Source organism: Ornithodoros turicata, chromosome 2 (genome assembly GCF_037126465.1).
Source record: "Ornithodoros turicata isolate Travis chromosome 2, ASM3712646v1, whole genome shotgun sequence".
NCBI classification, from domain to species: domain Eukaryota; kingdom Metazoa; phylum Arthropoda; class Arachnida; order Ixodida; family Argasidae; genus Ornithodoros; species Ornithodoros turicata.
The window spans coordinates 130,430,694-130,445,054 of NC_088202.1; the positions used below are offsets into that span (position 1 = coordinate 130,430,694).

Consider the following 14,361-nt stretch of genomic DNA (forward strand, 5'->3'; position numbering starts at 1 on the left):
AGAGCTGAAGGCAAGGCAATGCGACAAGAAGAAAGCCAGTTTAAATGTGGAACCAAGGTCATGATAAACTTGGACACTGGAACCTAAGGTAGCGTCCTCCCAAACAAGACAGTTTGAGCAATGGGGTTACAGGTCTTCCAAACAGCTGTGAGGAGTATTTCATCCTATGTTCCTGTGATAGGAGAAGCAAGAGAGACATGCACTGTACAAGGATAGCCATCCCCATTTCCCCATCTCCGTTTTTTCTTCTTCTATCATATCACATCCTATCACAAGGCCAGCCAGCAGACCTGAATTTCCTCGTTTTGGACTCAGAGTCACGCCGGTTCCGAGTCGAAACGCTTGCGAAATTCTCAACTTGGTAAGAAGAGTTCACACTATTCAGGCAAGAGTGCACACTTTTGTGGCAAGAGGACGATGAAATATAAAATATATAATATTTATATTAATTATAATATTTTATATAAATATATAAAATATTTCAAGGCATGGGATGCCCCAAAACCTTTGTGTATGACCCTGACATGAAAGAAGCAAGCAAGAGTGTGGTGAACAGGCCACCAAGGAAATGCGATAATGGAAGGAGTTAAACAGGAACGCTCAAGTATGGCCAAGAAAGGAATTGTTGAAAATATCTCAGAACCTACACCATTTTACAATGACGTGACAGAAAAACAGAAAGGAAAGATAATGATCTGCCTTTACTCAGTAGAACTCAATTCAGCTCTAATAAGACGCAATTGTCCACTCAAGGCCCTGGAGGAAATTGTCCCACACCTCAGAGGAGCCAAGCGGTTTACTCTCCTAGATCTAAAGAAGGGATTCTGGCAAATGAAGGTGTCGAAACGCACAAAGAAGTATCTGGCTTTCAGCACGCCCTGGGGCAGACACTGCCTCAAGAGAGTCCCATTTGTCATAGCGACAGCGCAAGAAGTTTTCCAACAAGTGGTTAGCAGAATCATTGAAGGCATGCCAAACAGTCAGTTCCGTAGATGACATCCTGGTGTATGCAGAAACAAGCGAGAAGCTACAAGGATACACACAAAAAGTCTTCGAAGCATTGAAAAAAGCCGGAGCAAAGCTCAACAGAGACAAGTGTGCCTTCGACAGTGACTCCGTCAAGTTTCCTGGTGATGCAGTAACTGCAGAATTAAGGACTAAAGATTCATAAAGGCAAAATAGTTGCTATTGACCCGATCAGTGAGTCAAAGAACAAGACTAAACTACGAAGTCTACTAGGTACGGTACAGCACCTAAAAAGTTTGTGTCGAACCTGTTCGTACCTGCGATCTTCTGGTGTCATCGACCCATTAATAATGAGGAAAAGGAAGTTGCGGAGTGGATTCCAGCATGGTTTGCAAAGGGACGGAGACTGAGTTAAAGAATGACAGCTGATGAGACGACCTCCAAATTTCGGTTAGAGAACTGGAACCAGTCACAACGTGCTAACTACCCACTCATCAACGTATCAAGGCCTCGCTAGGAGACACAGGGACATGCACTCAACCTTGGCACGTTGCCAGTCACACCTACATGCCCCACATGTCACAATGCCCCAGTTAGAATTTCGAAGTTCCAACTCTGCGAAGTGTGCTTCTGCGGAAGTGAAACCGAAAAAGTCAGACGGTGGCAGTGTTTTCGCTGGCCCTAATAGACGTTTTTAAAAAGATGCGAGCGCCCCCAAGCGCGCGCGCATGGGAACATGGGAAGGCACTGCTCTGTCGTCTGCTTTGGTTATGGTTTACCCCGGCATTCGCTTCCGCTACGCACACCGGGAATGTTGTTGTTCTTCTACCCCCGCCTCTGGTCGTCTCGTAGTACTCTAGGTGGCTTTAAGTTCCTATGATCCCTTGCGTGCTACAGATGACGCTTTGTCTTTGAAGCGTGATGTGGGCAACCTTATGCTTGTCCCATCCTACATTTGGCATTACAAGGTCTATTGACCCAAAGCTAGTGGACAACGTTGTAACTTGCGTCACGATATTGATAATCAAGGGGAGGAGGTGGTACTAAGCATCAGTATACCGTCTCTCCATTGTTGGTCTCTGGGATTTGTTCTATGATTCTGTCGAGAAGTTTCTTGTTGTGAGCTTGTTATCCTCTCGGAAGCGGACTAGGCTTGGCGGGTGGGAATCACCCACGATAGATGTCGCTGCTCTGTCGACCATTGAGGCCATGTAGCGCTACCTCCTATTATTTTCTCACAGCCCTGATCCTATTGCCTTTTTAAGAAACTATAATTGGTGTCATGACGGTGACATGTGATGGACGTCAGTGAGGTACGAGGTTCTACCGTGGTTAGCACGCTTTAAATACAATGATGCAACAAAACGTAGACAAAGAGAGATAAAGAGCGAATAATTCATCTGCTCTAATCCTTGTTCACCGACTTGATAAGGGTCAGTCTCACATCGAAGCTCTTTCATGTCCCCTTACTCACTAATTCCTCCGCCCTATGATATCGCCTAGATGTCTTTGTCACTTTGTCAGCGAGCTATATTTCAACTTTGATGAAGTGGAGATTCGACAGGGTCCGAGATTTTGTCGGAAGACTGTGTGTTCTGCGATCATCTAAAGATCCAGTCGCGACGTAGCAATTGGCAAAAACACCCGAACGTAGTACACATACAGGAGGTTTCCTAACGAAGTGACAGTTACGACCTCTAGGCGACTCCAGAAGAAAGAGAAATGTGCCTTGGACTCCTGTCATCGGAGCCAATATTGATAGCGGTCGGCTAAGGGGGTATCTCGTTGGAACGCCAATAGCAGCCATTAGGTGGGTTCCTCTCGCCTATTAGCACGGTCGCTGACAAGACACACACTCCACACTCGCCCATTACCGTCCCGTGTAAATAGAGATACTGCACAGGACAAGAACACACTCTTTCTTCGTCTTTACCTTCGTTCGTCATCTGAGGCACGTTCAGTTTTCTTTTTTTTTCTAGTTAACACTGCGAAGCTAAGCTCGTGCCATTTCTACTCCTGTTGTTCGTAGTTGAGCGGTGAACGCTCTCGTTTTTTAGCGACGACTACATAGCGCGGTATCATTGCAAAACTTTTTTTTGCAACAAGACGTGGACAGATGGAGGTAGGACAGCAGGAAGGAGGGGGGGGGGGGGGTTAGTATGCGTCCTGAGCCGACTTCAGGGGGGAACTGTGCCAACATTCGTCTGGAAAGTCTTCGGAAAACCCAGGGAAAACCCCCAGACAGCACAGTCGGTGACAGGATTCGAACCCGTGTCACCTCCCAGTCTCGGGGTGGAAAGCGATCATCTTAACCACTATGCCACGGGAGCTGGTCATTGCAAAACTAAAATATGATTGCAATACATGTTGGACAGATGGATGGTTGAATACATCCAGGAAAAATGTGGAGATGGTAGTACGACAAATATGTATCCGTCTATACTCCATTTTGATCAGAGACCGCTTGGGATTGTAGGAGAAATGAAGATAGAAGATCCAAATGGCGAACAAGTAAGGTAAAAGAGAAGGCAAAGTAACAGTAAAATTACCGTAGCACCACTGTGCAAAAATATGCAGTGACGAGACCGAATGAAACTTTTAGACTGGTGCGTGGATGTAGTGGAGTAGAAACTGAATGAGTTCCACTGTTCTTCACTGAGGTCCTTGCGCTCTTGAACTTGGTGCCCGGCTCGGTGTTTCATAAATATATCACTAGGGCGCTAAACACTCGTTGCTTTACTACTTCTGATTGATTGATTGATTTGTAGAAGAAAAAAATGGAGATGTTTGTTTCGAGCCACTGTACTATTTCTTCGGTTTACCAAAATCAATCATGCCATTTCACTTATGTATTACGGAACAATGAAGTCCGATTGATTGATTTGTAAAAGAAAAAAAAAAAAGAAGTCCGAAGAACTGCGTTCCCAACTGCTTTTCACCTGGCGTAAGAACCGACTATTGAAATTTCCTAATTGTTTTTTTTTTTCTGTCTTAACAAATGCATCCATTTCGCCCCTTCTCTTGCGCGTAATATTCCCCCTCGCCAAAAGCGGCAACAAGTTATTTCATATATATTCAACTGAAGTAGAATCAGACTAGGCACATCATGTGCACTGTATACTAATCGCAAGGCGGATAAAACGAGGTTTGTATCAACAGTGTTACTTTAGGTGCGTGGAAAAGAAAAGGGAGGGTTTAATCAGTCGTAACATGATAGAGGCGTGGACGCCATTTGTCACGCGCGTGCAGCAATACGATTATATCCTTCTCTCTCCCTTTCTGTGCAGAAAGAACGAACTATCTCTAAATCACACGCAATATGAACACTTCAAAAATCCTCGACGCGTGAGTGCTGTCTGGGTGCCTTCAGGAAGTGGGATGTTAAAAACTTACTCTTCGAGGCAAATTGAGCGAGGACTCATTTTAAGAGACACATGCCCCACATTTGCTTTGACGCCTTCCAAACGCCCGGGTTTCAAGGCTTTTTCGCTACGAACACGTGTGGCGTGACTTAAGGTCTTAAATTACGATGTCTGCCGGCGCAAAGGTCGGAACGGCGTCGTTAAAACGCTAAATTTGCGCGACTGCGATTTCGTAAGCGTCTGAATAATAGTGGTGGTTTCAGACTGCTCGTTCCGCCCATATGTCTCCATATTGCAGGGATTTATCCAGATGCCCCTACGCCTCCTTCCCCCAGTCCAAAAAGAAAAGTTTGACGACACCCACTCTTTTTTTCGTGCACCCCCCTACAGAGGACCTTTGTTATTTCAGTTTTTGACACATATGCAGGCAATGATTAATAAAGCTGCTCCAACTTGAACGTAACTATGCTAATGACCCTCCTCCACAGGTTTTTACACCCCCTGCACCCTCCATGATTGCGCGGGGTGGGGGGCAGGTACGTTTATTTGAATGAGTAATGAATAAGGAATGGAAAGGTTAGCCATACATAAGTCGGTAAGTAAAAGTATAAAAGCAATAATAAAAATAAATATGTAATATAATAATATATAAAAAATATATTATAGGTAATAAAAGTATGAAAGCAACCTGATGCGTAACCATAAGTGTCACCTTTCTCTCACTGCTCGCTGGAACCAACACGGCCTGCCAAGAAGTTCAGTTTCCCCAAGGAGCTTGAATAGCGCTGCAGTCACGTCACTTGTGTCTGGCACAGCCAAGTAATATCGCCAGTGAGAGTTCGCGATACTCCAGATGAACGAGGCGGTGCTGGAGTGCGGTACGGTGTCTCTTATAGCGTTGGCAGCTGACGAGAAGGTGAAGCGTATCCGCTTCCACATCGCAAGTTCTGCAGATTGGCGTGTTCAGTTGGCCCATTTTAAACAAAAACATCGAAATTCGTGCAACGTTCAAGTGCAGCTGGTGGAGTACAGATTCTTCCCTCCGTGATGTACTGTAGAGGACGCCGTTGGTCTAAAATCAGCACTCCTTCGTTTGTCTCATCTCAAATCGCCAGGTGTTGCAAGACTATTTCTTTCGAGTAATAAACACGTGCAGCACATGGTCCACCTTCGAGTACAATATTGACACAGCACTTTCAAGCGCAACGGAGATAGTATACGGGACGGCGAAGTACTGACAGGCGACTTTAGCTAACCGTGTCCCCAACAGTACGTCCATACAGAACGTGGGCCATCAACGGGTCAATGGTTTGCAAGAAGGCGTTAGTTCTGGCAGCACCCTGGCGAAGAGTGGTGTGCTACCAGTACCGAAGTGGTGGATGCTCAGTTGGCGGCCGGAATAGGCTCAGTATCGTGTACTCGTCTTGCCACAAAGTCAGCGCGGTCATTTCCACATAGGCCTACATGGCTTGGGACCCATTGGAATCTATACATAGTGACCCAGGGACATGAGGTGGTTGTGCACATCAAGAATCGTGGGATCAGGGACTGAAACCGAAACGAATATCTGTTCGGTTGCGGTTCAGTGTCAGAACCTTGAAAGCGGTTCTGATTCCGTGATTTGGCGTTTTAATATCTACGGTTATCGGTAACCAAGCGGTTGAACCGGTTTTTTTTTTCTTTGTTTTCTCTAGGATGTATCTACAGGCTGTGTGGATGTCGGAAAATGAGCTACAAAGTGCATACGGGTAAAAATGAACATATTTATCGGTTTCGCTCCGAAAGGATGGTGCAGTGCCATCTGCCAGGTAGAAGAGAGAGTGGACACTTTCTTTGACGCACTTTGGCCGTTTGCGACATTCCCCGTAAAATAATTTGTTGCGGTCTCTATTATCTCGCGCAGATTCATTTCGCTCGTGCTGTAACAAGCTACAAGGGAAGAAAAACTCGGTGCGTTCAGCGGTTAAGCAAACAGTTGTGGAAACAAACAACGTGCGAGCTACACAACTTCTGAATGAAAAACATGTGACGAAGAGATCTACTTTAACAGACGCACGTACTACACCACTAATGAGAGTTGTAAAGCGGTACAAATATCGCATCCACAGCTATTCGCGTTCACGCATATACCGATTCATATGAACCGGCAACCGAAATCATATCTTTCGGTTCAGGTTACGGTTTCGGTTAATTTCCGATAGTGAATTGCGGTTACGTTCTGGTTCCGGTTCTTAAAAAATTTGGGTTCCAAGCGGTTTTCGGTTCCGTTCCGGTTTTCAGTCCCTGCATGGAATAGACATCACGAATCACTTTAGCAGAGGGTCATCGCTTCCATGGCTGTGTTACTGGTCCGTCAGGATTGTCCAAGCTCTGGAGGTGTACAAGGAGATGTATCTCAAAGCAGATAGTATAGCAAGGGCATCGGCTTCCGTAGATGACATAGCGCAGGAGAGTCTGGACCCTTGTTCAACTTCACCCCGTGGAATGCAGCTATCAATCCGCCTTATTTTATATGTTCGTTTCTGCCATAAGATGGCGGTGACCCCGGACAAAAAGCTACAAGTATGTAGCTTGACAACATCAGAAATCCGCAAAAAAGAAAAAAAGAGAAAGAAAGAAAAGGAAAATAAAGAAAGAAAAGTATATGATAGCAGGGAGAGCGTCAAAAAAGTTATACTGTACGTACTAAGAATCTGACATGCATACATTACATGCATACAAAATTTACACACATAATATACACAATTAAAAACAACAAAAACTCTTGTGACACTGTTGAAGGACACTATTGACCAGGCAGTTGTATGTTCTGAACCCAATACAAGCGCAATCGTTTTTTTTTTTTTTTTGCTAATCCTACAGAACTCTATTTTTTTTAAAGAATAGTAATATTTGTTTAGCAGGGTGGGTAATCTGGAACGGAACATGTGTAAACATTACGTTGTTCGACAACGAGGAACTTACGAGTACACATGCGAGCAGGTGTAACGTTGAAGTGGGAAACACCATCTTGAGCTTTAGGGGAACGAAGTAGACAGGAGGCTCACCAACCAGCTAATGGATGCTTTATTTACAAACCCAAAATCAAGTTGGGGTAAGGAGGTCACAGAGGGAGGAGGAAAGGGCAACCGAGGATTGGCTTACACAAAGGCTTTATGAGGCGATTGTAGAAGCTTCGAGTATGATTCGGGTGGAGGCATTCGGATCGTGGAAACGTGGGAGTACAATCAATGCATGAAACAACATGCTTGGCCAGTTCTGAAGAAATGCGTAAATGTATATGAAGTGTCCATTAGCTGGTTGGTGAGCATCCTGTCTATTTCGTTCCCCTCAAGCTCAAGGTGAGTTCAAGGTGATGGTGACCTTTCCAGGCCTCACTGGCGCGAGTTCCAACAATGCTATTTTCATTAGCTGCTTTCGTTAAACCTACATTTTCAAGTCGCGGCTGCGTGTGCGCAAAAAAAAAAAAAAGAAGAAAAGATTCTTTGCAAACAGCGCGAACCACACTTTTTTTCTACTGTGGCCAGTCTGTTGAAGTTTGTCTTTATTGTAGTCCCCAAGACCAACTGACAGTTGGATATGGGAATCTTCGTAAAATCGTCTATAGGCAATATACTGCTGTACTTCGAAAAGGTACCAGATGTTCGTGACAGTTTAGTGAGCAAATCATTAATGTGTACGTCCCAACTCCCAAGCCATGTCGCTCGCAAAGTGAACGCCAAGTATTTTTACTTCATTGATTGAGCACTGCGCCACCTATAGGTCGTCATGCGACAGAAATGCGTTAACATTAGTTTCCCTCCCCTGTTTTGCCCCTTAACCATGATCCCGTCTTGCGCAGAATGACATACATATAGTACAACCCAACGCACTGCTAACACGACTGCGGAACGCGCGACAGGTGTCCGGCCTTGCCCGGGAGAGAAGCGCATCCGCCGACAGCCGAGCATAGATTGAGAAGTTACTCGTCAAAAAGAACTCGTTACAAGTTAAGTTACCTTGTGCAAAATGTAACTAAGTTAATAACGAAGTTCTTCAGCCTGAAATGTAACTCGCAGTTACTGAGTTACTTAAAAAAAAGAACGAGTTACTTCCAAGTTACTTCGGACACAAAATAAAATTACGCAGGTGCAGCGCGCGTGAGCAGTTGAGTTAGACCTTGAGTTGCCTGTGGAGGAGTGCAACGCGCTTAGACACGTTTTCGTTTATGTCCAACAATAGACATCTCCCTGTTTGTAAAGAAATGACGTCATAGTGTTCGACAGCGCCACTAATTTGGTAGAATTGAACTACGCTCGAAGCTAGAGGTGAACAAGGTCGCGCCCGAAAGTCACGGTCTTGAGGAGATTACGATATGGTCCCTGAAAGGGACGCGACCCTCGGTCCTGCTTTTCTTTCAATGGGAGGCAGCGAACAAGTGCCCGTCCGTGGAACCCAGCCCTCTCCTTCCGATTTGTTGCGGTTTCAGTCTGTCTACCAATGTCATGATGACGTTTCTCTGGTAGAGGTCTATTCGAACGCTTTGCATCTTACTTCCCGTGGGCACACAATGGTTCAGCTTTATTTCAATGGCAGCGGTTCTTACTTCCTCAATAAAATACTGTCATTGATTGAATATCATGTTTTATGGCAAAAAAATGCCATGAAGGAACCGGAGAGAAGGCAAGAAAATATGTGGACGTGAGTGAAAAGAGAGTTAAAAGTAACTTGGAACTTAACCTAAGTTACTTTGGCAAAGTTACTTGAAAAAGGAACGAGTTCCTCTGAAAGTTACCACGGCGCAAAAGTACAGAGTTAAGTTACAAGTTACCAAAAAAAGGAAGTTAGTTACAGTAACGAGTTACTTGTAACGAGTTACCTCGAACTCTGCGGCCGAGCGCCAACTCTGCAAGGCCGCACAAATCGGACCAGCGAGGCGAGCGACTTGCTTGCCTCAAGCTGCTTGCGCCCGTTGCATTCCCTTTAGTATAACCGTGAGACATTGTTTCGGCCGTGCTTTGAGGTACATCGTGGTTACAGTGCCCTGTAGGGTTGAACTTCAAGTGTCACGGAAAGACTGTACCGCGACACTTGGTTATTATTTCACAATAAGTTTCACTTGAAATCTTTCGTTATTAACTTGCTAGCATACCCGTGTCATATAGTCGTATAAAGGGTCTGCACTGCCACTCACATTTTCACCGTGGCACTACTGTGTCTAAAATTTTTTCCTAGCTTTTTTCGTGGCCTACAACTCACGTGAAATCAGCCCGGTAGTGGTGGTGGTCGTTGTTTAACTGAGCAGTCTGCCTTCCTGATAGCCGGCCCTGATGGTGTGAATGTTGCACAGCATACATTTTTCTACTTTTCAGAGTCATTAAGTGTTTGTCATCCATGTCCCCAAACAGAAAGTCAGTTATTGTTCTTTTGTGGCAGGAGTCCACTGCCCGAGGCGTTTTTATGAATCGCCATGACACGGCGTCATTAGACGTGGCGCTCTCTAGCTCGACTCAGCTATACGAGGTACACATGGTGTAGTGTAACCGGGACTTGTTTGGTTTTACATGTGCCAGAAGTCGCACGCCGATGGAACGATATCTGATGAAGAAGCATTCACCTCAGTGTGAAGACAGAGGCAGACAGAGAGGTACTTCTGCCAGTACGGAAGCCTCGACCTACGGACTTCGTACCACCGAGGATGGTGGCACCTCTTCAGGCGGTGCCATAACGACTTCCTCGAAATAAGCTACTGCCCCAAGTGAATGCCCTCAGGGAAGAAAAGGGCAACGCTACCGGCTCAGCTGGGGGCTCTTTACCAGCGGCTTTCATATGATACCACCAAAGAAAAGTCGTTCTGTGCAACTTTCCGCGCTCCTTCGGAGATGAACGTTCCTCTTCCGAACACTTCAAGAGCCAAGGATTGTACACGTACTTTTGTGTGAAATGGGTTCACCAACTGGAAGAAAGCTCTCGAGAAATTCCAGGCACATGAAGCGACACATTTCCACAAGGCTGCATTGAATACTTTACCGGCTATGAAACGGGGAGCAAATGTCGCGTCGGCCTGTGTACAAGGGAAGGAGAGCGACATGAAAGTGGCAAGAAAAGCGCTTGTAACGACACTATGGTCCTTACAGTATCTAGCTTGCCAAGGGATAGCAATACGCGGCCATGACGACAAAGAGAGCAATCTGCAACAGCCCTTAGAACTTCGCGCAATTGACGTGCTGGAGGTGAAGCCGCACGAAATTCAAGTGGATCTTGCGCGACATTTTAAACGAACAGTTGGAAATGATGGCTTATGATGTACTTCGTTCCCTGACAGATGAAATCCATGAAACGGGGCATTATGCCATGATCATACTCTGCCCTTTCGTTACAGGATCGAAATGGAGAAACCAACTTTCGTAATAAAGTTAAAATCTTTCTCACCTGTCACAATGCCAAGCAAAATGTCAGCGCCTTCGTGCCGATATCGCTGCAGCATTGCTGAGGTGATGGCTTTTCGCTGACTTTTGTTGTCTTCGGTCAATAAGCGCGGGACTCACCGAGCACAAACTTTCCTGTACCATCATCGCTTGCACTGCGTTGGGCCTTATTCCAAGTGTTCCGGCTATAATGTACACAGTCACACTCCTGTCTGCTTGAGTAATCGCATCCACTCTTTCTTTGCTATTGAGTTGAAGCTGTCCGAGGGTGACCACTCACGGAAGCTGATTTTCGATGCTGGTGTTCCCATATGTTTGACGTTTAGCGCACGTCCCGACACTGCTATCACCCATGCACACACTGCCATAAGCATTCAAGTGTGTGGCGAATTTCTGCATCAGTGACTACGATAAATTTGATGATAGCAACGGCAAACGATGAAACGACATATCGTTGACGGCCATGTTGCTAGGAGGAGTGCCAGTGGTCACAACAGGGCAATGGAGCAGCTGTCGCTACCCACCTACCAATGCAGTCTCCTTCGTCTGCTGTTACAGGTACGTTCGCAAAAAAAGAAGAAAAAGACAAAATTACTCAGTCCGACCCTCGTACTTTATCTCGTGGGTGCCTGTATCCCATAAAACGCATCCGCTGCAATATTGGCTAAAAGTCATCAAGCTGTGTTGTTGAGAACAGACTCACTAGAGCCTTGTGGTCAGTCTCGAGAAGAATTTTTTCTGGTAGTGGTAGTCGCTGAACTTTTCACTCTCAAAGACCAGCGGCAGACCCTCCTTTTCTATTTGAGCATAACGGGGGGTACTGTGGCCGCGTAGGTGGCGACTTTGTACTTTCCGAGGTCTTGGTTGTCGCAGCACAGTTCCGAGGCCAAAGGAGGATGCGCCCGCGATGACAAGCGTCTCTCTCACTGGGTCTTAAATACCGAGGACAAGGCTTTAGAGAGGATTTCTTTCCATTTCTGAAACACCATACAAATATTTTAGTCCTAGCAGGAGCAAATGACACAAGCGACCAGCACAGTTAACAACCACACGCCATATCATTTTTTATTCTCCCGCAATCACGCGCCAAACTTGCACGAGCTCGATGCTCACTTCGTCGCCTACTATGGCTATAATACATATACCAAACCGGCAAGCAACAACAACAACTTTATATGATGATGATGATTGGCGAGTTTCGCCTCCAGGGTCAGAGTGAATGTAGCTAACGTGAGTTTATTTATCGTTGTGAGCTGTCTGATCACGTCCTTGAACACCACTTCGGTCTCTTAGATTATGTGGCTGGTAATTTTTCGGGATGGCGACACTGTCGATGACATTACTGAATTCTGCCTCAAGCCTTGAATTTGGTCTTGGGCTTGGGTTTGGGCTGGCTGCTAGAAGTGTGTCGAGTCAGGTGGGTTTGCTGCAGTAAAATTAGCAGCATACTCCTAACCTTTGTTTTCTGCGGTCAAATACGCGCTCATTAGAGTCTTCACTAACAAGAGCTGACCGTCCGGATTCTAGGAATGTCTCAGGTGTCTCACACTCATCCATAACGCAGCCGTCATTGGCATGGTCTCCTGCTGCCCAGGTCGGAACAGTTCCCGTGGCTCAGTGGTTAGCGTGCTGGCCATGTCATGTCGAGACTGGGAGGTACCCGGGTTCGAATCCCGGTACCGGCTGTGTGCTCTTTGGGGTTTTTCCTGGGTTTTCCTCAGACGCTCTCAGACGTATGTCGGCACAATTCCCTTAGAAGTCAGCCCAGGACGCACATTCCCCCAGGGCGTCAGTCGTGACGTTGCCCACATCTGCGAGGCCTTTCACCACCCAGGGCGCAACCTGCACTCTCATGCTCGTGGTGGTCACACTCACCGCACATTGGCGTATTTTTGCATACGAAAAATGATACCTATGTGCTTGCACCGCAAGGAAAGCGGTAAGAAACCAGAAACGGTTTGAAAAGGTCCAATTGGAGCGATGACTTTTTTCGATGGAACTGAGTTAACGTCCATTGTACTCCCTGGGATGGACACCAGAACCGGTTTGGAAAATAACTTCAGTTGCAGCGAAACGACAGCAAGTATCTCAACGATGGAAACGACAGATAACCCAATTTCGGGTGTCGAACCGAAACGTTTTTCGTTCCGGTTTTCGTTCCGGTTACATCATAAACGATCCGGTACCGGTTCTGCTCCGGAGCAAAAAAATAACGGTTCATACCGGTTTTTAACCGGTTCCGCTTCTGCTGGGAATATTCATCCCCACAAATAAAAAAAATCAACGTTACAAAATGTAAACCCGTTTATTCCGCATACATGGTATTTAATAGTATTAATAGACAGCTGTGAAATTGGTAGCTCCTAGTTCCTGTAGGTTACTGTCTGTTCAAATGGGCTTTCTCCTTTCTTGAAGCGCATGCTACAAACGGGCTTGTTTGTCGTGATGTCATACGTACTTTCATAGTACCTAGTACATAGTACTTTCTTGCTGGGTTGGAGCGATCGCGTCCCATCCGAATGTCTGTTGCTACTGTCTAGCCAGCAAGCACCACCGCACGAGTACGACGCAAATCGAGGAACACCCTCTCTCACAAACGCCCTCGACGGCTCCGTTTTATTTTCTTTGTGTCCAGTCCACAAAAGAGTTGCCACTTCGCACGGGCTTGCCCTCGCGTATACGTAAATGTATTCAACTTAGCTTCTCTCAAACAAGGGACGCGTTGCGCGACATTACCGATGAAGAAGCCCTTATGCAGCCCCCTTGGGTCGCTGTTTAGTTGAGGAAAGTTTGGGGGATCAAATTAAAACGAACACTATGGCACATTGCTAGAGAGTCACATGTACCTCTAAGTCTGTGTGCGTGCGCGAACGATAAACCATTACAAAGGGAGCCTAAGGGTCATAGTATGCCGACATACATTCCACCGTAACCGTAACCCTCGTATAGTATTCATGACATGACTTCAGAGCACACGACGTCTGTTTCATTCGCCTATCCGTAGTCCAAGCCGACGAAGGTTTTTCTTTGACCCAAAACCGTTAAATATATTTTTCGGTTTCCCTCCTGAGCGAAAAAAAACGTATACGGTTTCGATTCCGTTCCGGTTCGCACCAAAATAGCGGTTTTTTTCGGTTCCGGTTTTCGGTTCGCTCCGACTCCCTGATTTCGGTACTACATCGATGCTGCGGGCATCAATGACGTCCAGCGTAAACGGAACTTTCACCTTACAGGTCTCGAAGTGCAAGACATTTTCGAAACAGTTCACAGCGGCGGGAACACGACGGAAGCAGCACTAGAATATTTGACGGAATACTTTGTCCCACGTAGGAATATCCCGTATTAACGCCTTGTGTTCCGGGGGGCAACCATTTTGGAACACGAAAGCGTGGACGCCTTCACGACACTTCTCCGCACAGGAATAGTTTATCCACTTCAAGTAATCCTGCACGAACCTTGAAAAACGGCACCACTTTGTCGGACACCTTTCTTTTTTAGTCGAACATAGCAGACGGCAACAAGATGCTAGAGGCGCTAAAGAATGCAGGACGAAAAGTAAACAAAAACAAATGCATCTTCGCCATCAACAGGATCAGGTTTTTGGGACACATTTTGTACGACAAAGG

General features: G+C 46.0%; 1 long non-coding RNA gene across 3 annotated transcripts in view; it reads right to left on the reverse strand.

The window, feature by feature from the left end:
* Positions 1–11,783, reverse strand: part of LOC135384044 (uncharacterized) — a 32,747-nt gene extending 20,964 nt beyond the window's left edge. For all 3 annotated transcript variants that reach the window (XR_010420221.1, XR_010420219.1, XR_010420220.1), the window contains exon 1: positions 10,740–11,783. This is a non-coding gene — a long non-coding RNA (uncharacterized LOC135384044). The remainder of the gene's footprint in view (positions 1–10,739) is intronic.
* Positions 11,784–14,361: the final 2,578 nt, after the last annotated feature.